General features: G+C 51.6%; 1 protein-coding gene across 1 annotated transcript in view; it reads right to left on the reverse strand.

The window, feature by feature from the left end:
• LOC144826955 (embryonic protein UVS.2-like) overlaps window positions 1-24,482 on the reverse strand; it is a 50,038-nt gene extending 25,556 nt beyond the window's left edge. The window contains exon 1 of the mRNA XM_078685417.1: window positions 24,354-24,482. The gene's annotated coding sequence lies outside the window, so the exon portion shown is untranslated. The remainder of the gene's footprint in view (window positions 1-24,353) is intronic.
• Window positions 24,483-24,810: the final 328 nt, after the last annotated feature.

A 24,810-nucleotide genomic window follows, 5' to 3' on the forward strand; every position in this document is an offset into this window, starting at 1 on the left:
CAGAGCAGGTACATCATAGGCAGTAAACGAGAGGGCAGAATGCAGTATCAGAGCATCAACAGGGCATTGTGCAGTACAGAGCAGGTACATCAGAGGCAGTAAACGAGAGGGCAGAATGCAGTATCAGAGCATCAACAGGGCATTGTGCAGTACAGAGCAGGTACATCAGAGGCAGCACAACTACGTGTCCCTACCAAACCGTCACAGGGACTACAAGAGTGCCACGCAGTTCTCAATGGACACACCATGTGAATTAACATTTGAGTGAAGTGTACAGCACCTCACATCACAGATTCAGGGGGGACTGCGTGAACTACCTGCCTCGGACACACTGGCAGCACCAGCAACAGGAGTGTGAGACACAGCCACAGCCCGAGTGACACACACATGGGCCACGGACCCAGACACACTGGCAGCACCAGCAACAGGAGTGTGAGACACAGCCACAGCCCGAGTGACACACACATGGGCCACGGACCCAGACACACTGGCAGCACCAGCAACAGGAGTGTGAGACACAGCCACAGCCCGAGTGACACACACATGGGCCACGGACCCAGACACACTGGCAGCACCAGCAACAGGAGTGTGAGACACAGCCACAGCCCGAGTGACACACACATGGGCCACGGACCCAGACACACTGGCAGCACCAGCAACAGGAGTGTGAGACACAGCCACAGATGTAGTCACTGACACGTGAGCCACTGACCCAGACAGACTGCCAGCACCAGAAACAGGAGTGTGCAACACAGCCACAGATCTCCTAACTGACACGTGAGCCATAGACCCACATACCCTGCCAGGATCTGCAACAGGAGAGGGCACAACTGACACTGTGCCACCATCTGATACATGAGAGTCAACTGCACCAGCGCCACTGGGACAACTGAAATGATGAGCCACAGGGCTGTATGGGCCAGGAGGCAGGGTGGGCCTGGGAGCTGGGGATAGCTCACCTAGAGCCAAATCGGGGTTGGCAGGTGTCAATGGTGTGTGTCTGCGTTTCTTAGGGTGGTGTGAGTGCACCCTGGACAGGACAGGACTGCCAAGTGGTGGGGACTCCAAAGAATCACCACCCAGCATAGGTGGAGCAACTGCAGCCGGGGATCTGGTTTCGGGGGACGTGCTGGAGCCTGCTTGTCGTTTGCTCTGTGCCTGCCGCCTGGACTCGGAATGATGTGTAATGGGGGATGCAACAACAGGGGACACCCTCCTCTGCTTCTGACTGGCCTGGATGGGAGTGGAGGTATGGGGGGACTCCGCCGCGGAGACATCAGTGTTGCGTTTAGTAGAAAACATCAGCCTCAGTGCAGCCAGGGGTGAAGTATGCCTGTCCTTGATAGCGCCATTGTTCATGCCAGATGCCTTGTCCGTAGGATGTGCCTTATCCTTAGGTGGAGTGTTGTCTCTGGATGTAGCCTGTGCCCTGCTCGCCGCCCTGTTCCTGCCAGCAGACTTGTCGTCTGTGGTGCACCTGTCTCCAGCAGACACCTGCTCTCTGTGTGTGTCCCTGTCCTTGGGAGAGTCCCTTACCTCTGCTGTGGGCCTGCTCTTGGGAGTCTCCCTGCTCTTAGTAGGTGCCTTAGTCTTCTCACTGTCCTTGGGAGTCTCCCTTACCTCTGCTGTGGGCCTGCTCTTGGGAGTCTCCCTGCTCTTAGTAGGTGCCTTAGTCTTCTCACTGTCCTGGGGAGTCTCCCTTACCTCTGCTGTGGGCCTGCTCTTGGGAGTCTCCCTGCTCTTAGTAGGTGCCTTAGTCTTCTCACTGTCCTTGGGAGTCTCCCTTACCTCTGCTGTGGGCCTGCTCTTGGGAGTCTCCCTGCTCTTAGTAGGTGCCTTAGTCTTCACACTGTCCTTGGGAGTCTCCCTTACCTCTGCTGTGGGCCTGCTCTTGGGAGTCTCCCTGCTCTTAGTAGGTGCCTTAGTCTTCTCACTGTCCTGGGGAGTCTCCCTTACCTCTGCTGTGGGCCTGCTCTTGGGAGTCTCCCTGCTCTTAGTAGGTGCCTTAGTCTTCTCACTGTCCTGGGGAGGCTCCCTTACCTCTGCTGTGGGCCTGCTCTTGGGAGTCTCCCTGCTCTTAGTAGGTGCCTTTGTCTTCTGACTGGCCTTGTCCAAGGAACAGTCCATGGACATGTGAGTATCCCTTGCCTTGGGAGTACCTTTCGTGTTGAATGCCTGTGTAGCTCCGGAAGGCATGTCCCCCAACAACACTTGTGGATCCTGTGTGTGTACTCCAGTGCATCTGACGTCGTCTACGTGAACAGATTTAGCTGATCTAGGGGATGGGGTCTGTGCCCTGCGTGCCCTGACGTGCTGTCTGACGCTGCTTCTAGTGCAATAAGCTGTATTTGAGTCCTGCTCAGAATATTCACTACCCCCCGAGACATCCAGCGGTGTAGATGGTGAAACAGAAGTAGCACCCTGTTCGTTCGACTGTACTATTGCAGACGACACACTGCTTGCCAATGACTGCACTGTCCTGTGTAGACCTGCAAGATCGCCATGCATCCCTTCCATGAATGCCACCACCTGCCCCAACTTCCTATCATGGTCCTGGAAAGCATTTGTCATATTGGTCTGCCCCACACACAGCTGTCGCAGCAGATCAACGGCCTCAGCACACAGTGCATTTTGGCTCACCGTGGCAGGGGCAGCGGTGCCTGCACCGAACGCCACTCTGCTCCCCCTACTCCTCCGGCCACGAACAGTACATGGTGCAGTTGGCGGAAGTGTGGGCCCTGTGTGCTGTCTTACGACAGAAGGTGGTGAGTGCCCACTCCCAGTCTGTGACAACAGTGCAGGCTCACCCAGAGTGTCCGACGAGGAGGACGATGGTGTCTCCACATGCGAGTCCTCAGGGACGGTCCTGTCCCCCTCTCCGGCGCTGGCCTCCTCCGTGTCAGTCTGCGTGTGTGCGAAGTCTGAGCCGGACTCATTTCCTCGGCTACTCTCCACCGTCTGTGGCTGAGTGTCCTCTGTCAAAGCTGAAATGCACAGAAAAGATGTGTGAGTCATGGGCACACTCACGTACAGAAGGAACAGGATAGCCAAATCACATAGCAGACAAAGGTTTAGGAGCCCTCATCCTGCACATGGCCCACCCCTACCAGTCATCCTCACATTTTCTGCCATGGGGCCATGGACCACTAGGGGATGTGCTTTTACACTCAACTACTAAGCAAGTGGCGTGTCAACATGGCGGACCTGGATGTCAAATGAGTACCACCCAATGGGACCAAAAAGGCATCACAGGCATACATACGCAACACGGAACTCAATAGTGTGTCTGTGCACCAATACATGCATAGCACTCACAAGTTTCCTACACAGACAGTATGCTCACCGCTAGTTTCCTGTCGATCGGCACTCAGACGTTCGGCCAGTTCAGGATGCGTCACTGCAATGATACGGTGCATGAGAGGGGTCATGGAGCGTCGGGCCAGACGGGGCGTCCTTGGAATCAGGCCCAGTGTTACTTCCGCTACATTCTTGCTCAGCCTGGAAATGTCGTCCCAGCGTTTGTGGCAGTGTGTATGTCGTCTGTTGCACACCCCCAATGCCCGTACTTCACGTGCTATGCTCCTCCACAGGTCCTTGCGAAGGTGCAGCTTGACCTACCATGATGGGAGACAAAAGGGTGTAAGTCAGTGGACAGGTGGCCTGTCACACACATAGGGGCAAGACGTTACTGTCAGCAGCCATGCACAATCAGGAACATATGTCTAGCCCACACTACACAGCTAAGATAGAAATAGGCCTGATCATTTGGCCCCCTCATGCACACCAACATGTCCCACACTGCACTTACCACCCGTCCCGGTGCGCCGTAGAGGCGTCCATAGTTGCGGAGTACACCGTCCACGAGGACATCAAGCTCCGCGGCGGTGAAGGGTCGAGACCGGATCTCTTTGCCTGACGACATGGCAAGATCATGGAGTATGGCACTAGAGCAGCAGTCGGTGGTCAGCTCAGCAGCAGCAGCAGGTCGAGGTGATGGTCACAGGCAGCAGTCGGTGGTCAGCTCAGCAGCAGCAGCAGGTCGAGGTGATGGTCACAGGCAGCAGTCGGTGGTCAGCTCAGCATCAGCAGCAGGTCGAGGTGATGGTCACAGGCAGCAGTCGGTGGTCAGCTCAGCAGCAGCAGCAGGTCGAGGTGATGGTCACAGGCAGCAGTCGGTGGTCAGCTCAGCAGCAGCAGCAGGTCGAGGTGATGGTCACAGGCAGCAGTCGGTGGTCAGCTCAGCAGCAGCAGCAGGTCGAGGTGATGGTCACAGGCAGCAATGGTCCCCAGGGTAGGAAGTTTCATTTTGGCCAACACACATATATAGGGCCCTCAGCACGTGTCAGTGGCATACGTCGCCAGCAATTGGTCAGCCCTGGAAGCGTGATCGTGAAATGGGCCAATGACTGGCCCTGTTGTTGCGGTGCACAGCTTCCGCTACCTGCGATTGGCCGTATGCGGCCAGCGTCCCTCTTCCCGTTGGCTGCATGTGCAGGGACCGTCACGGGCACACATCGGCAACCGCACGTGCAAGCCTCAGGCACGGATGCTTCAGTTGCAACAATGTACTATCACTGGCGCCTCCATGGCGGTGCACGTACACAGCGGGGGAGGTGCAGGCCTATACACCCTGTAGATGTACTCAATGGACATGCCAGTTCATGACCCCCCTTACAGTCACCTTGCATCATCCACCGTACACCGGCCGGAGCGGCCGGCCCATGAACAACCGCCGTGCCAGGCCCTGCCCAGGACCGCCGTGCCGGCCATGGCAACAACCGCCATTGCACGGACCGCCAGGGAACGCCGGTAGTGGAAGGGCCGTGCAATGGCGGTTGTTGCCATGGCCGGCACGGCGGTCCTGGGCAGGGCCTGGCACGGCGGTAGTGGAAGGGCCGTGCAATGGCGGTTGTTGCCATGGCCGGCACGGCGGTCCTGGGCAGGGCCTGGCACGGCGGTTGTTCATGGGCCGGCTGCTCCGGCCGGTGTACGGTGGATGATGCAAGGTGACTGTAAGGGGGGTCATGAACTGGCATGTCCATTGAGTACATCTACAGGGTGTATAGGCCTGCACCTCCCCCGCTGTGTACGTGCACCGCCATGGAGGCGCCAGTGATACAACATTGTTGCAAATCGACCATCCGTCCCGGAACCTTACACATGCACTTGCCGGTGTGTGGGCGTGACGGTCTGTGCACGTGCAGACAGTGTGAATGTCGAAGGCGGCCCGCGTATGCCCAGACGTAAACAGCGGATGCAGTGCACCGCCATGGCGTGATCAATGTTTGCATCTTAGCCGATGATGCACCTTGTACCATTGTCTGCAGCTGCCTGCTCACGGTTGTGTGCGTGATTGCGTGGCTACACATGTCATGCTCCATCCCATGTGTGTCCATACCATGGCCATCGGTGAGCCACAAGTGTCCATCACGTGTGCATGTCCACATCGGGTAGTACCCTACACAATTTTGTCGTACCTCACATGTACACAGTAGATCCCGTATGTATGGGCACCTGTGAATCAGTTGTCAGTGAGTGGTATGTGTCAGATGATGACTATGGTGGGGGTTCTGTTGTGTACTGTACATGTGTGTTGCCTATTGTGTCCCCATGCATGTGATGTCCGTATGCCCACCATTCCTGGTGTTGCCATTGGTGCATCATGATATGGGGGGGTGGGGGGGTGTTTAATTTTGTATGTGTGCATGTACTTGCATGTGTGCATGTGATGTTGGGCCTACACATGTGGGTCATGTCACATGTCTGGTTGGCAGTGATGTTGAGGTGAGACACTGTGCATTGCACATGTTGCTAAACATCATGTTGCTAGTGGATGCACATTGTAGCTACGTCGGTCCATGTTGTCCTGACAATCAGAGGAGTCACACATATGACAAGCATACACTGGATACTACATGTTGGTAGAGGGCGTTGACATGTGATTGAGGTGCACACACGTGCGTTGTATGTTAATTGACTTCCATTCCATCTACTCCCACACAGGAGGGCTCCAAATGTCCTTCGCCCATACACTGTGCTGGAGGATATGGTGGACGAGGAGGTGATCCGGAAATTCAGGCTGGATCGCCGTCGATTGTTGGAACTTGTGACCCTATTGTCTCCTCACCTGCAGCCGCGAAGAACATATCCAGGTTCCATGACACCCACGCAAAAGGTGATGGCGGCACTCCATTTCTTCGCAACAGGCACATTCCAGTACACAGTTGGAGATGCCGGGGGAATGTCACAGGCCATGTTCAGCACGGTACTCCGGGATGTACTGACAGCCATGATGCTGTACAAGCATGACTATATACATTTCCCTCAGGCGGCGGACTTGCCAGCGGTCAAAGCTGGCTTCTATGCCCTGGGTCGTATACCACACGTTGTGGGTTCCATTGATGGCACGCATATCGCGCTCATTGCACCACGGGCACGTGAGCAGGTGTATAGGAATCGGAAACACTTCCATTCCCTGTACGTGCAGGTGGTGTGCCAGGCCGACAACATCATCTCACATGTGTGTGCAAGATTCCCTGGCTCTGCACATGACGCCCACATCATGCGGAGCAGCATGGTCCCCCAACTGATGGCTAATCTTCGTCCAGCACAAGCGTGGCTTGTTGGTGAGTATGCTGTGGTGACAGGAGTGATATCTGTGTGGCATGGTGTGCCCCACAATGCAGGTTGTGATGTTTCTCTCTCTCTCTCTCTCTTCCACCAACACAGGCGACTCGGCTTACCCAAACAGGCCTTGGCTGCTCAGTCCCTTACGCAATCCCACTACACCAGGAGAAATGAGATACAATGATGCCCATGGTAGGACACGTCGAGTGGTAGAACGGACATTTGGCCTGCTCAAGTCAAGGTTTCGGTGCCTGGATAAGACTGGAGGGGCCCTGCCTTACTCACCAGGCAAAGTATGCAAGATCGTGATAGCGTGCTGCATGCTTCACAACCTGGCTGTGCGCTATAACATTGAACTGCTCTTGGACCCTGATGAACTGCAAGTTCCTCGCCCTCCCGACCCAGCCATGTCAACTGATGAGGATAGTGGTGAGGAGGAAGGTGTGGACCAGAGGCGCCAGATCATTGATCGCTACTTCCCTTGATTGTGAGTGTGCTCCTCTTGTGCTGCTTGGGTATGCCCTGTGAATGTGTGCTGGTGTTGTGGCATAGTGGTGTGCTTCATCTCTGTGTTCTGCTATGTGATGCATGCATGTGTGTGTGTGTGCTAAATTGTGGCCAATGCACGTCTCCATGATGTGTGTCGTCTCATCCATTACTGTTGTGATGCGTGTGGGTTGTTAAATGTTGCACTGCAGTGTGTTCTGATGAGTGTGATCTTGTTTCCTGACGTGTCTTTGCGGTTTCTATTTTCCCTAGGTCACTCCCGCAGCGCCATGATTCTGTACCAGTTGGATACCTGTACCTAGTAACATCTGTTTCTGATGCATTCATGTGAATAAACATGGAGACAACACATGATTGAGTGAGTAAGTGGCTTTTATTTACAAAATGTGCATGGGTGTAGGTGCATATTTACAAATGAGTGAAGGGGTGGGGGAGTGAGAGTAGAAGGTTATGGCAGATGAAATGTCCGTGCGGACACCACATAGGGTGGTGTCTGCCTAGTACAGCAGGCCTGTGGCAGGTGGGACCGGATAGTTGGCAGGGTGAATGGCATGCGCAGGTACAGGTACAGTCATTTTCTGTTCCTCTTGGAGCGTGTGGCAGCTGCTTCCACACTGCTGTCGCCCACTTCCAGCCTCGGTCGGCACCTCCGTCTTAGTGCCGGTACGGTGTCAGCTGGTTGCGCTGGGGCATCGGGTACCACATCCGCCGCAGATGGCGGTGGCGGTGGCGGTGGCGGTGGCGTTGTTTGTGGCCTGATTGTCCTGGTGAAGATGTCCACTAGTTGGCCAAGCCGCCTCTCAATGGCCCCCAACATTGCAGTGTTATCTACAAAGTCCTGGTGGGCCCGGTCTGCCTGTGCCTGACCACGTTGGTAGCTCACCTCCACCCTGCCCAGTGCCTCCAATGACTGTTGCACTGGATTGGGTGTGTTGGTATCCTCCCGTGTTCTTTGGCGTATGCTCCTGCCTGCCGGATCTGGCCTTGCATCTCTGCCTTGCCTCACACTCTCCCTGCGTGGCTGGGATGGCGCTGGCACGGCGTTGGCCGTTGGGTTGGGCAGGGTGGCAGGGGCAGGAGTGGTGGTAGTAGTGGTGGTGGTGGTGGAGGTGGTGCTGGTGGTGGCTGTGCAGGTCACACTGGCCGGTGTTGTCACAATGGCAGAGGCCGTAGTTGTTGGTGCAGGGGTGACCTGGGAGCCAGATGGCCCTGGCTGGCTGCTTGTGCCGGGATCATCCTCTGCCCCGGAGGTGGCTGGCCAATCGTCCCCTGAGACGTCTGTGATTGGCGAGTCTGGAGGGCGGGTGTTGCTTCCAGCTGTCAGATGAGGATGACCTGCAAAACCAAAATGTGAGGATGAGTAATGTGGACTTGACAGGTTGTTTTCACTTTTTTGGCCGATTCTGTCTGCACTGGTACTCACCCCACCCACCACCACCACCACCGCCATCCCTATGGACATGGGGGCCTGTTGGGAGTTGTAGTTCCATCCCCTCACACCCACCACCGCCACCGCCATCCCTATGGACATGGGGGCCTGTTGGGAGTTGTGGTTCCATCCCCTCACACCCACCACCACCACCGCCATCCCTATGGACATGGGGGCCTGTTGGGAGTTGTGGTTCCATCCCCTCACACCCACCACCACCACCGCCATCCCTATGGACATGGGGGCCTGTTGGGAGTTGTGGTTCCATCCCCTCACACCCACCACCACCACCGCCATCCCTATGGACATGGGGGCCTGTTGGGAGTTGTGGTTCCATCCCCTCACACCCACCACCACCCACCACCACCACCACCGCCATCCCTATGGACATGGGGGCCTGTTGGGAGTTGTAGTTCCATCCCCTCACACCCACCACCGCCACCGCCATCCCTATGGACATGGGGGCCTGTTGGGAGTTGTGGTTCCATCCCCTCACACCCACCACCACCACCACCATCCCTATGGACATGGGGGCCTGTTGGGAGTTGTGGTTCCATCCCCTCACACCCACCACCACCCACCACCACCACCACCGCCATCCCTATGGACATGGGGGCCTGTTGGGAGTTGTAGTTCCATCCCCTCACACCCACCACCGCCACCGCCATCCCTATGGACATGGGGGCCTGTTGGGAGTTGTGGTTCCATCCCCTCACACCCACCACCACCACCGCCATCCCTATGGACATGGGGGCCTGTTGGGAGTTGTGGTTCCATCCCCTCACACCCACCACCACCCACCACCACCACCACCGCCATCCCTATGGACATGGGGGCCTGTTGGGAGTTGTAGTTCCATCCCCTCACACCCACCACCGCCACCGCCATCCCTATGGACATGGGGGCCTGTTGGGAGTTGTGGTTCCATCCCCTCACACCCACCACCACCACCGCCATCCCTATGGACATGGGGGCCTGTTGGGAGTTGTGGTTCCATCCCCTCACACCCACCACCACCCACCACCACCACCACCGCCATCCCTATGGACATGGGGGCCTGTTGGAGTGATTTCGACGTTGGTGAGTATGTGGACTGCATGCATGGGTTGGGGTCTGGGAGATGTGTCTTCACAGTTGTGTGAGGCACACCATGTAGTAGTGCTCGTGGTGCTTGGTTTGTACTTACCAGCCTCTTCTCCCTCAGGAAGTCCATCAAGGCTCTCAGGGTGGATGATGGTCATCACCTTGTCCTCCCACTCGGTGTAGGGTAAGGGCTCCGGAGGGGTTCCACCGCCTGTATGATTAGCCCGGAGATAGTTCTTGGCTCGTATGGCTTTGACGCGGGTCTTTAGATCGTGCCACCGCCTCTGGATGTCCTGCTTCGTCCTCGGGACGCTCCCGGAGGCATTCACCCTGGTGACTATCCGGTCCCACAAGCTGTTTCTCCTGGCTATGCTGGTCTGCTGCACTAGGGCCCCGAATAAGTGGGGTTCCACACGGATGATCTCATCGACCATAACCTTCAACTCCGTGTCAGTGAATTTTGGGTTTTTTTTTGGTGCCATGGTGTGTGGTGCTCGGGGTGTGGGTTTGCGTGGATGGGGTGGTGCAGGTGTGTGGTGTGTAAGAATGGTGTGGTGGGTGTTTGTGTGGTGGGTGTGTTTGGGTGTGGGTTGTGTGAATGCTATTTCTCTTTGGGCTCAGTTCAGTGGTGTGTCCTGCTAGCAGCTATGCTGTGATGCAGAGGATTTGTGGAGTGGGTGGGAGTTCTTTTATGGTGTGTGTCTAGACCGTGTCTGAATGGTTATTGGCAGTCAGGTGCTAGGTGGGAGTGTTGGCAGGTGTGGATTGTGTGGTGCTTGGCGGTGGATCATTGTGTGTTGTGATTGGTTTGGATGTTTTCGGTGGGTGGGCGTTTTTTTTCGTGTGTTTGGTGATAAACTTCCGTGCCAATGTATGGCATTGGTTTGACAGTAGGGATGTTGTTTGTGTTGTCGTTCCGCTGTGGTGCACGGATTCTCGGTGCATTGGTACCGCTGCGGACGTGGATGGCGGTGACTACCGGGGTACTTGCGGAGTTATCCTAATTGCGGACACGGACATTGCGCAGGTATAGCGGGGGTGGTGGATGTATTCGCGGTCATGTGCGTACGCGGCGGTCGGTGTTTTTACTGTTCCGTCCGCCTGCCGCTGACTCAGGTGTACTCCGACCGCCGCGGACGGGGATTGGAGTGCTCCGTACGCCGCGGTCGGCGTTTTTTGCATGTTTTATCCTAATTGCTGTTGCGGTTTTTCCGCGGACAGGTCCGGAGTATCTTGCCACCTTCCGCGGCGGACGGTACACGTTTCCGTCCGCCATCCTAATCGACCCCTAATTTTGTAGACTTCAATATTACTGATCTCTGGAGCAAAACAGTAGAGTTGGCCATAGTGAACAATGCAGGTAGAGGAAGCGGTGCTATCAAATTTTGTTCAATATAGAGCCATGCAGGTGGATTACTAAGTGCTGTAGACTGAAACCATAACATGCTTTGTTTTTTCTCTGAGTTTTATATAGCGCAAATTTGACCCAAAGGTATCAGGTATCAGTGCGCTTTACATGAGCAACAGATGCGTTACATAAGGACACATTCATTTTTTTATGTTAGGCATGGGGAGATTAAGTGATTTGCACAGAATGATAGGATGTTGAGCCTCATTGCCAAGACTTGTCTCCGATTCCCCAGATTTGAGGTAGGCCACATCCTCTCTCCAATTTGTTTTCATAGGAAAGCTTTATGATAATTAAAAAAATCTGGTAAACCGAAACCACCATTGCTCTAGCCTGTCTTAATTGCTTATAACTTAAACAAGGAGATTTGCTCTCCAAATGTATCCATATTTTTATAGAACCCAAGAGGAAACTGTGTGGGTATAATAGAAAGAAGATGAAAAAAAAATTGGAGCAATAACCATTTTAACAGCATCAATTTTTCCCCACCAAGGTAAATGTAGTGAAGACCATTTTTGAATGTTTTTTTAATATTTTAATTTTTTTCATTACATTTTAAGGAAATCAACTGTTTTATGGTATAAGACAAAAATATACCAAAGTATTTGATTTTGTCTTTTGCCCAGATAATTTCTTTGTTTGGAAACATATCAGGTTATCAACGAACATTTAAAGGAAAAAAAACAGTTTTATTCATATTTAGCGTAAGTCCCGAAAACTGAGAATACGTGTTTTTAATAATGGAGAAATGGAAGATGACGGATCACCAATATATAGAAGTACATCATCAGCGTAAGCTGACGTTTTAATAGAAAATTATTTATAATGAGCCCTTTGACTTCCATAGAATTTCTAATGGCAATTCGTAAAGGTTCAATAGCAAGAAGATAAAGCAAAGGTGATAATGGGCAACCTTGTCTAGTACCCCTGAAAAGTAAAAATGTATTAGATATCTGACCATTAATAAAAAGCTGGGCGACTGACAAGAATATAAAGATAAAATCATACGAATAAATGAGGTGCGCAAATTAAATGCATTCAAGGTACGGAAAAGATATTGCCAATGTACTTTGCCAAAAGCCTTTTCCTCATCTAATGCCAGGACACCAGCTGGATGAAGACATGATAATCCAACTTCAATCGCATGAAATAATAACCTTACATTATTCACTGAATGTCTGTTTTTCATAAAACCAGATTGGTCAATATGTACGATGGGAGGAAGCACAGTAGCCAACCAAGTAGCAAGGATCTTTGTATAAAGTATACAATCTTGATTAATCAAAGAAATAGGGTGATAATTTGAAACAATAGAGGGATCTTAATCAGATTTTGGAAGGACTATAATCAAAGCCTCAGTAAAGGTTCCTAAAGTTGCCCCTACAATGCTAAAATGAGTAAATAGTTTGAATAAATGCGACAATAGGTAAGGAGCAATTCTTTATAAAAATCAGCCGGGATACCTTCTGGACCTGGATATTTAAGTAGCTTAAATGATTTATAGCTAAACGTTCTGCATCTAAGGGAATTGGAATATCTAATTTATTTCTAACTGACAATATAATTTTAGTTAAGCCACACTGCTCTAAAAAAACTATCAATACGTTATAAATCATTTTTCTTTTGTCCTCATCTTACCCGGAAGCTTCTGCAGATCTTAAAAAGCCATCAATCTTCAACTGGGCACCCTATGGCTTACTGCACTTGCTTAGGTCTACCAGACCGGCCCCGATGTAATGAGGGCTAGGTGTAATAATAGGACCATGGAAAGAGCCAGCAAAGATTATATTAATCTCAAATCTCGGCCCCAGCTCGAAAGGGGCTGCCAGATGTTTATAGAGCTAGCCTCAGTTCCGTCCTGGTCTAGGCGACCAATAGCAAATGTGGCTTTAAGCCAATCTTCTCTCTTCGGAGGATGGGGATCTTTCCACTTCATACATATTTCTCTCCAGACAATTAGCATCAGGTATAGAAGAAACCCACTATGAATCTGTAATAGGTTCGGAGTAGATATGCCGTCGTTTCCAAAAAACTACCAATGATAGATTGACCTCAATGTTTACTTTAAAGATGCCGCGGAGAGTGTCCCCGACCCCCTTCCAGAAGGCACTTCATTCGGGACACTCGTAGAAAATATGGATGTCATTAACGTGGAGTGCCTTACAGCTAGGACATTTTGGGGTAGGCAACGGGGCAAACTTGACTATCTTAGCTGGTGTTTAGTAAAGTCGATTGGTGACAAAAAAATAAGATTTTTCTTTAGGCTGGCTGGTTTGATAAATTTATATAATAATTTCAGAGAGGGCTCAAGTAAATCTCCAATGGTGGTAGATCCAAATCTTCTGCAACTAAAGACTTCTTATACCAAATAGTAATTTATTTCTTTTTTGGCTGTACTGATTGGAAAAGAATCTCTGTATCCCAGTCTCCAGCTATTTCCCCCTTTCCTGCTTCAAACCAAGATTTAAGTTGTACATACTTAAACTTTGAAAACCCGGGCCTATCTTGGCTCTTAGTAACTCACAAGGCTGAATTCCTTCTGCGTCTACCGAGTCAGACCAGATGGTTATGCCTGCTCTCCTAATAGATTCAGCCAGACTATCTTGAAGGCAGAGTGGTGTCCCAGGGGAATCCCATATAGGTGCGAATTCTGAATAAATAGCCAATTCCCCACCTACATCTCACTTTATGCCATGTTTCAAGGGCGGCCCCAAGGACCTTCAGATTCAATCGTTTAAAGTACCTTGGAGCCCCAAACTCATATAAAAAGCCTCCTCCATCTCCTCCGCCCTCCATCATAACCATTTCGCCAAACAGTCTTCCCCACGATGAATCCGCCGGTTTGGAAAGTAGCATCCGAATACCTTTAAATTGGAATACAACAGAATACCACCTAATGTCCGCAAAAGCCAACCCTCTTTAGTGAGCGAACGCCTCAACTTCTTCCAGGGTAGTCTTACTCTTTTATCTCCCCAAAAAAAGCTCCAGATTTTACTTTGAATCTGAGAAATACATGAGCTGGGAAAAACCAAGGGGCCTGCGTTAAACAGGTAAGTCAATTTAGGGAGGATAACCATCTTCACCAAGTTAACCTTCCCGTAAATTGTCAAGGGAAGATTCCTCCATCTAGTGAAGAGACAATCAATTTCTTTAGTAATTTTACTCAGATTTATCTGGGGGATTTCATCTAGTCCTTTCACTATATAGATACCCAAGTATTTTATCTCTTTGCTAGTAGGGCCCTCCCATTGTTTGATGTTCCAACACATCACCTCCCTATTGGAGGAGTTAGCTAGATAGCCAGCGAAGGAGGCAAATTCTTCCAAAAGAGCTTCAACCCTCGGGATGGTCACCCTAGGGTATACTGGTGTATAATATTACGTCGTCCGCATATAGGGCTAACTTACATCGATAATTCTGGGATTTAAAGGGATAAATTAGATCGTCCAGTCTGATGGCCTGCACCAACGGCTCTAGAGATGTTAAATAGCAGGAGTGAGTTTGGACACCCCCCGTCTTGTTCCCCTCTGGATAATAAAGCTAGAGATTAGCATGCCGTTCAATAGAATCCTTGCAGATGCCCCTGATAACATTTTCTCAGGGTCTAAATGAAAATAGGGCCGAAGCCCATAGTCCTGAGTACCTCCCAGAGATACACCCAGCACACCCTGTCAAATGCCTTGGCCACGTCCAAGGCAACTACTGCAAAGGGATCTGATCTTACTACGGCCAAGTCGATATTACCTATCAGCAGTTGCGTCTGCTCCTGGATGTAGCTCCCAGTTACAATGCCCTTCTGGTCAATGTTGACCAGATTGGGGACCAATTTAGTCAATCTCCTTGCTAAAATACCCATGAAGATCTTATAGTCAGCATTCAGCAGGGAGATCGGACGGTAGGAGTCTGCTTTTAATGGGTCCTTACCAGGTTTTAATATTAGTACTATGGTTGCGTCCTTCTAGGATGTGGGGATCTGGCCTGCTGAGCTATATACTGAGTTAAAAAGGGTGCCCAATACCGGTATTAGTTCTTCTGATAAGGGTTTATAAACTTCATTCAGCAATGCGTCTGTTCCTGATGCTTTGTTGTTTTTAGATTTCTTTATTTGATTTTTAATCTCTTCTAAAGTAATAGGGGCATCAAGGAGATTACAGGTAGCTTTGGTTAATGTTGACAAAGATTTACCCCTTAACAAAATTTGTTTTTGGTCTAGGGATGGGGCTAAGTTCTCTCTATAGAGATCCGAAAAAAGGGAAAGGAGACAAGTCTGCATGTCCTCTACTCTCCTTGATTTATGCCCATTATTATTTATTATAGACTCATTGATATTATTCTTGGAGCAATCAGTTCTTGCTTTCCAGGCCAGTAGAGCCCCGGTCTTCTTCCCATACTCAGAATTTTGCATGTTCTTGATAAGCCATTGCGCCCTGCATTTCTGGTCCAATTTTTCCCTATACTCCTGCCTGGCCCCCTCTAGTTCTTCCTGGACTTTTGCCAACCTTCCTGGGCTCCCGTGGCTGAGTAAATTCCTTTCCGTTTCTAATTGCAGGATTCTCCCCTCCATATTACTTAACTCCCGGGCTTCAGCCCAATTCTTAGAAAAGATAAGGCCATGCAGTCTGCCCCTCAGGGTGGCCTTGAAGGGGTCCCAGACAAAATCCATAGCTGTAGAGCTAATATTGAGAACAAAGTATTCTAGGGAGGATGATTTAGTAGCCTGTATAATGTCGGGGTCTAACAGCTTTGCTCTGTTGAGCGTCCATCTAGTTTGTAGTGTATTACTCTTCCTTAGATAAGAGAATGATATTGCAGTGTGATCCGAGAGGTGACTTGGCAATACTGAGACCATCGTCAAACTACCCAGGATATGTCTGTTTGTTAAAATATAGTCTATCCTGGATGAGTGACAATATTTTTTAATATAAAACGTGAACCCCTGGAGATCTCCCCTCTTTGCCCTCCAGACGTCCACCAAGTCTAAGTCATGCAACAGATTTTTCATTGCTTGGCGCATCCGAGGAGCCCCTATAAAGTGGCTCTGATTTGACCTGTCTTGTAAAGGGTCAAGGAGGACACTAAAATCTCCTCCTATTATCATAGGTGGAGTTGCCGTAATTAATTTTGATTGCAGCTTACAGATATAGGTTGCGTCATCAACATTTGGACCATAGGAGGAGGCACAGACTACATCTGTTGCTCGAAATTCCAATTGTGCCACTATCCACCTCCCTGTCTGATCCGTCTGCACTGATTTAATAGAACAGGAAGCCCCTTGCTTTATCAGAATTACTACACCCCTGCCGTTAATCGTTTGTTGTGAGGAACAAAAACATTTTATCCAGGGAATTCTAGAAAATATTGAACGACATTCTACAAATCTTAAATGGGTGTCTTGTATAAGGAAAACCTGAGCTGGGGGAAGCTCTAAATGCTTCAGTATCAGCCTTTGTCTGCGTGGACATCCTAGCCTGTTTATATTCCAAGAGATAAAGTTGACTTTACTGTCTTTTATGGGTATACCTGCCATCTGCTAAACAGTACCGAATACTTAGACATGGTTCCTGCCGCATCCAGACCGGTTGACATCTGGGGGCCATACCGCGAATATTTAGCAGGTGCCATTGGGACTAGCCAACACACCCCTCCACCTGAGATGGCTCCGGAGGGTATCGGTTGAGGGCCGGGGGATGCCGTGGGTAATTCATCTGATGCATGAGTGCTTCCTGAGATTTCCCTGCCTCCTCCGTTTTGCCCGGGCGCCCTGTCGAACTACGGCATGGCATCTTATGCATACGCGAATGGGAACGCTGGGCGATGATGTTGCCTTGAGTGCTTGTGGTGTGTGCGCCCCCTCACTGTGGACCTCCACCCCTACTTTGACTGCGAAATTTGAGTAGTTTGAAGGATTGTACACTTGATGGTTGAGACTGGACTGACACCTTATGTGACGTCATTTCATATTGCATTTGTATACTTCTTTTTATTTTTATGTTTCTTTTGGAAAAAGTTATACCCACGTACTGAGTATGTTCATGCATATAGCTTTCTAAAAAGGTTCTACTGTGATACCAGGTCTTATATGTTTTGTGCACGATACACAAAGCATAACGAATATTAATGCCAAACGCCACCGGGCCTCCGGGCTGTCGGTAACGAGGCTGTGTTAATCTGTTCCTACTTTCTTATCGCCACGAATGCCATGCTGCCGGCCCCTGGGTTGTAGGCGAGAAAGCGGTGTATTGTGAGAACGATGCAATAAACAGTTGAACTAAAAAATAAAAAAAAAAAAGCCTATTCGATCACCACTCCCTCAGGCTGCCTAAAAAAATAAAACATGAATGCAATTAGTTGAATCAGGGAACCTTGATGTCAAAGAGCCCCCCATAGCTTCAATGATCTCCCTCTCTCCCCTTCGCCTCCGTTTTGATTCTGGCTATGAATGTGTCTAACTAATGCATCTGATTATCTCACATCACACGTAATGTCGCAGGAAACCTCAACTGTGCTCTTGCCCCCATACTTTTTAGATCCTCGAGCCCAGCTCCCACTGTCTTGTTGCGGTGATATGCGAGACATCTGATCTTATAGTGAAGGAGAATGGGGTTTTAACCGTGGATGTTGATTTAGATGTAGTAGTACCTTCCTTGAGGGCAGAGGATAGAATTAACTCCTCAACAGAGTATGACAAAAAATTAACAAGTATCTTCCTTGGTCTTTGTCTGCCGGGGTTCCTCTTGAAAGGGTCGCGGCGTACTTTTTGAATCTCATGTGAGAGATCTATACTAGGCGAGTTTTTAAAAACTGTTCCCGTTGGGGGGCGTGGCTGGCAGCCTAAGATGGTGGCAGCTTAGAGGGCGAGCTCCGCGGTTGAAGCGGCCTCCAGATCTATCCGAGCACTAATCCGGAGCAGAATTGCACTTTGCGGGCAGGGACTGAAGCCCGGGACCGGGCGGCACACCCGACAGCAAACGGAAGGAAAATCCGACTGCGGGAAGTCAAGATATCCGATTCGCCCGCTCTGGCCTTGGGTGGACGCAGGAGCCGGGGGCCCGCCTGGCGAGACGGGGCCGACAGGAAGTGCCGCGGAATCGGTGTGGAGGGGCCGGAAGTGAGCGCCCACTGCGGAACACCAAGACCGCGAGTAGTGAGCAGCTCGGAGTAAACGGAGACACACCGGTGGCCCACAGGAGGAAGAGAGCCGCGCATTGATTGAAACCCGGTGAGTGAACGGACGACTTAGACGTCGGTCCGGACCCGTCCCGTCAGAACCCAGGGCAGACATCTTACCTCCCGAGCATCGGAGGATCCAGGCAGCGGCCCGCTGGGGGTCGGACTCGCGGACCCGACGTTACAAACAACAGGCAGCCAGCGGGGGACCTGGCAAGGGGGTCGCCATGTTCCTAAGAGGGAATACGAGGGCAGCCATTAAAGAACTGGAAAAACGGTCACACGGCTAAGGCGGCACCTCACCCTGACGGGCTGCGCCGACCACCCAGGGCGCGCATACCATCAGGCATCCAGCTGGGATTGAGAGCGGCGGGACCGCGGACAACACGAAAGAGGCTCCTGATTTTTTGCCGGTCCGCTCAGAGACGCAGCCTGCGATACAGAGGCATCAGGGACTAAAGAGGACCGAGGGCCAACTGGCCACGCACACCACCCAGTCCCGGTGCGAAATACGCTCACTCAGGGACGCAGATCTGCGTCGGACCATACGGTAGAGCAACCCCAACAGCTGACCTCACCGAGGGACCCGGGAGCAGGGTCGTTGTCCATAGCTCCTTTGGCCGGCCGCACCTCAAGGGCGCAGTCACGATAGTGGACACACGCCGGGGCTCCATCTGGGGACATATATCTTTCTGACTGCTCTGCTCACAGAATCCGCCTGGGGGTGACTACGGTAGATATGGCGGGCAAGGGTCAGAAGGGAGGCAATGCACAGTCGCGTCTTGAGCGGTATGCGTTTGAAAAACCGACCGCCTCCCCACCAGATGCCAAAGTACAGGCGAGCAAGCCGGCCGACCAAAAGGGGGACAAAAAAGCAACCCTTGATGACGTTATGCGAGCCCTGACACAAGTTCAGGCTACGGTGGGATCAATCTCAACGGAAATAACCCTGATAAGAGCGGACTTCCACAAGATGTCCGAAAAAGTTTCATCAATGGAGGTGGTGACCAAATCTTTGGTAGAGGACGTCTCGGAACTCCAGATCAACGTGGAGCGAATCTCGAACGAAAACAGAGACCTACGTGCGAAGTTGGACGAGCAGGAAGGGCGCTCAAGGCGGAACAACATCCGCATTATAGGGGTTCCGGAATCGGAGGACACGAGAGCTATGGACCTCTACGTGGAAACCCTGATTGAACGAGAACTCAAACTCAAGGGCCTATCCGCTTTCTTCTCTGTGGAGAGAGCACATCGGATCCCAGGAGGCAGACCAAAGCAAGGCGCAGCTCCACGGCCGATCATTGCCCGTCTCTTCAATTTCAGGGACAGGGACGCGATCCTACAAGCGGCTAGAAACTCACCTCCAGTTAAGATCCAAAACTCAACGCTGCCGTTCTTTCCTGACTACACGGCGGAGGTCGCACGTCGAAGAAGGACATTCTTTGAAGTAAAAAAGGAACTGAGGGCGAGAGAACTCCCTTATGCCATGTTGTTCCCAGCCAAGTTGAGAGTGGTGGCAGACAACAAAACTTGGTTCTTCGACACGCCTGAGGCTGCGCACGACTGGCTAGAAGGATGGAGACAAGTGGACCCACCTCGCCGCTCCTCACGCCCAAATAAATACCGTGCAAATGGACCCCGTGCGGGCTCCCAAGCATCAGGAGGAGACCTGGATCCGCACTCACCCCTGAGTGAGGCACACGACACTGAGAATAACGATGAACAATGAAATCCCGGACCTAGTAGCGTAGGCCAAATGTACTGCTGATTGGACTGGTCGTCATGGACACCGGGCGGAGGTCCTCCGCGGACATGGAGGGAGGCCGCCGACTCCGGAGAGTCCCTCACCCCGACGAGCAAGTACTTTGTTTGGGTTTCGGGTCAGGCACTCTGCTAAGTTGGGGGGGCGGGCAGTTCTGGGTCCGTCAAGCAGGGGGGCAGGGAGGGGGATGTTGGGGATGGGGGGGTTCGGTTCTTTTGAATTGTTTTACAGGTGAAGATTGGTACCACGAGATGCACACATTGCACAAGGCATGCGCAGGCCAGGACCCTGCACCTCACTCTATACGACACATGGATTTTCTCTACCACGCACACAATGACGCACAATACACGGTCAGACATAGGGAGGGGGGACCCTGAGGCGGGACATGTGGAGCCACTACAGCTTATGTCCTGGAACGTTAGAGGCCTGGGAGACAAGATCAAGCGAGGGCTGGTGCTACACAGTATAAAGAGGTTAGGCCCGGCTCTGGTCCTACTGCAAGAAACACACCTCACAGGCACAGCCACACAGGCCTTAGATAGGAAAGGCTACCGGATGATTGCCCACTCGGAGTTCACGAAAGGGTCCCGGGGGACGGGAATACTAATGCATCGATCCTCCAAATTTATACTTCAGTCCACGAAGGTAGACACACAAGGGCGCTTCGCAGCGGCACTGGGGCAGTGGGAGGGGAGGCGGCTGAATGTGGTCTCGGTATACATTCCACCGGCGCTGCACACGATAGCTCTCCCAGAATTGGGTACATTTCTGCTGGAACTCCCAGAAGGGGACCTCATAATAGGGGGGGATTTCAATGCAGTGGCACACAATTCGCTAGATAGGTTCCCATCACGAACACAGACACCAGGGCCCTCCCGGCTGCATGATTTCCTGGAAGCGCAGGGCCTGATAGACCTGTGGAGGCACATACACCCGACAGACCGTCACTACACTTATCACTCAGCGGTCCACGACAGTCTGTCACGGATCGATTATTTTCTTACCCCGGGGCAGGGGCTCCTCACTGTAGACGATGTACAGATCAGACCAAGGGGCGTCTCGGATCACTCCCCGTTGACGCTGACCCTCTCCAACCCGGAGCGGACACGAAAGCGCGTATACCCGATATTCCCAGGCTACCTCAGGGTCCCGCAGGTGACCAAAGCTCTTAAAACAGCGACCAGATGTTACCTCGCGGAAAACACTGGCTCGGTCTCCTCCCCGTCGATCCTCTGGGAAGCCTATAAAACGGTACTCCGAGGTCAGGCAATATCCACTATAACGAATTACAAACACACCCAGAAAGTGGAACTGCTGGACCTAGAGGACAGACTTGCCGAGGCGAACGAGCTTCATACGGCTGACCCGACCGGGGAAACGCTCCATATACTTCAGCTGTGTCAGAAGCGCCATGCGGATCTCCTGAGACGTAGAGTGATTGACAACATAGCAGCCACTACGCATAGGATATACGAGGTGGGGGATAAGGCAAGCAAGCTCCTGGCTTGGCTAGAAAAAAAAAGGGAGGGGCAGAGGAACATCTTACAGCTGAAGGATGGTGAAGGGGCGCTGCACACCCGCCCTGCCCAGATAGTAGAAATCCTGGCCGACCATTTCCAGACGGTGTATACCTCTGAGATAGAGGTTACACGAGAGATGGCGGAAATGGCGCTTGTGGGGGTGCCCACCCGAACCCTGCTCCCAGATAATGCCGAGGACCTAGAGGCAGACCTGACGGCTGAGGAGGTACAGGCAGCTATCGCGGCACTACGTCCAGGGAAAGCTGTGGGACCTAACGGAATCCCGATTGAGTGGTATAAAACCATGTCGGAATCGCTTTCGACCCCTTTACTAAACATGTATATGGATAGCTTGGAACGAGGACACCTGCCGCCAGATCAGTGCATGGCCACTATTGTGGCGATCCCGAAACCTGGCAAGCCCCCTGAGGATTGCAGTTCTTATAGACCGATCTCCCTCCTCAATGCTGAAAGCAAGATCCTGGCAAAATTATTGGCCAACAGGCTGTTGCCTCACCTTAGTCACCTTCTCCATCCAGACCAATCGGGATTTATGCCGCACAGAAGTACGGCGCTGAATCTCAGGCGCCTGCACGGTGTTATGGCGAGGGCCCCGTTGTTAAAAACTGATGCAGCAATCCTCTCGTTGGACGCTAAGATGGCGTTCGACTTGGTGGAATGGAGGTACCTTTTTGCAGTCCTACAACATATGGGCTTCGGCCCAAACTTCATAGCATGGATCAGGCTCCTATATAGTGCTCCCTCGGCGCGAGTGACGGCTAACGGCCATCTCTCGAGAATCATTACACTGACACGGGGCACGAGACAAGGCTGCCCGCTCTCCCCGTTACTATTTGCCCTGGTGCTTGAGCCACTGGCCACGATTATTAGGACCACGACGCTGCTGCGTGGCATTACCTGGGGTGAAGGTTGGGAGGACAGAGTGTCCTTATACGCGGACGACATGCTAATCTACCTTGAGAACCCGGCAGAGGGAATTCCAGTGCTGCTGGCATTGTGTGAACGACAGGGCATAGCCTCAGGGTACAAGATTAACTGGATGAAGTCGGTGATCTATATGCTACATGGGTCCCCACCGTGTTTGGAAGTAGACTGCCCCTTGGTGGTGGAAACAATCTCCTTTCGATATTTAGGGATTCGGATCACCCGAGATCAGATGACTTTTCAGGATCTCAACCTCAGGCCCATGCTCGAAAGGCTGAAGGCGGACGTACGCCACTGGCGGTCACTCCCGCTGACATTACTGGGCAGAGCCGCACTTTTCAAAATGATGGCTCTGCCCAGGTTCCTATATGTTTTGGAAAACACGCCGGCACTGGTCCCACCTTTCTTTTTCAAACAGATAGCGGGGCAACTGTCAGGCCTATTGTGGGGAGATAAACCGGCGAGGGTAGCACAGGCGAAGCTGATTAGGGACTGGTACAGTGGAGGGATTGCACTCCCGAATCTGGAATTATATTACTGGGCAGCACACCTCAAGGTGATCAACCAATGGATGCATGCGCCGCAGGAGGACCCGGCATACCTAGCGGACAGACGTCAGCTCGGCACTACCACACTACTTGCCCCGCTCTACAACAAGGGCCTGACAACGAAACTAATAGGCCCGACTAAGCACACTGTAACTTTATGGCATAAAGCCCAATGTCGTCTGAAATGGGGGGGGGGTGCTTATACGGCTTACACCCTTGTGGGACTCTAAGGCACTGGGCAACTTGCGACGCAGTAAAGGATTTGATCGATGGGACACTATGGGGATCTCCACGGTGGGGGATCTATGGACACGGGAGGGGGTGGTCCCATTCGACACCCTGAGAGAACAGTATGAGCTGAACACCACGGAGACATACCGCTACATTCAGATTAGACACGCATTGCTAGCAGTATTAACACCGGGAACTGACGTCCCGGAATCTGCCCCCTTGGAAGACCGACTACTCACTGATTACATGGAAGCCAGCGCCACCTCCCTCACATATCGCAAATTGATAAATAACTTACCTGACCCCTTACAACAATTGAAAGAGAAATGGGAGGGTGATGTTGGGGACCTAGATGAGACAAATTGGAATGCCGCAATGGCATCACCTAGAGAGGCGGGAATATCAGCAAGATTCCGTCTGGTACAATTCAAGATACTACACAGAGTGTACTACACGCGCACCACACTCCACAAATTCCAGAGGGCAGAACACCCATACTGCTTACGAAGTTGTGGGGAGGAGGGCACATTGTTTCATACCCTGTGGTCCTGTCCGTGTATAGCAAATTACTGGAAGCGAGTGGCACGTACGGTCGCCCAGACTTTGCAACTCCCGTTCACTCCAGACCCTAGAATTTGTTTGCTGAATGTGTGGGGCCCGACCGACCTTTCGCCACAAGGGCGACTATGGGTGGTCATAGGGATGATGCTAGCAAAGCGGGACATAGCACAGAAATGGGGAGTGGCAGAGACACCGACTTTGTCACAGTGGTGTAAAAATATGGACATGATCATGTTGACGGAACGGGCGATATACCAACAGAGGGGGAATCCACGTAAATGGAACAAAATATGGCTACCGTGGAATACATATAGAGGGGAGCCGTGTGACCCATTGCCGGAAGAGGAGGGAGGGGATAGCTCAGAGGAAGATGAGGATGTAGAAGGAGACCGGGCATGAGGGGGGAACAAGAAGGGAAGGACACGGGTATACTGGGTCTCCAAAGTCCCTTAGGCATATGAGATTAGGCGACTATCTGTGGGGGGAGGGATGAGGGGGCAGACATGCAATGCATAGATGGTAATGTGTACAAAATACGTTTCTGAAAAACCATGTGACTCACCTGGATGTTATCGTTGTTAGTTGTAATAAATGAAAAAGTTGCGATCCGGATGACAGCTGGCGGAATGTTGACGCCACTCGTCGTAATAACTGAGAGACTGAATTTGAGATTGTGATGCAACAATAAAAACAATTTAAAAAAAAAAAAAAAACTGTTCCCGTTAACAGAGAAATCACGAACCACTTTATATCCAATCCTTCAAGGGCTTCTGAGATATTTAGGAGCCTCAGATTGTTTTTCCTGGAATGATTTTCCAGGCGCTCAAGATCGTCTTTAAGTTCTTTGTTTTGGACCTTTAATTTGACCACATCTGCTGAGTTAGTGTGTATAGCATCTTTAAGTTTAGGGATCTCAGACTCTATTGCATCCGTACACGTAGTAACTTCTTCTAATTTCCGGGTCAGCACTTCGCATGATAGTTGGATAGCCGCCTGGTTAGCTTCTGAAACCAAGAACA

The sequence above is a fragment of the Lissotriton helveticus genome, chromosome 4_1 (genome assembly GCF_964261635.1).
Source record: "Lissotriton helveticus chromosome 4_1, aLisHel1.1, whole genome shotgun sequence".
Classification (NCBI taxonomy): domain Eukaryota; kingdom Metazoa; phylum Chordata; class Amphibia; order Caudata; family Salamandridae; genus Lissotriton; species Lissotriton helveticus.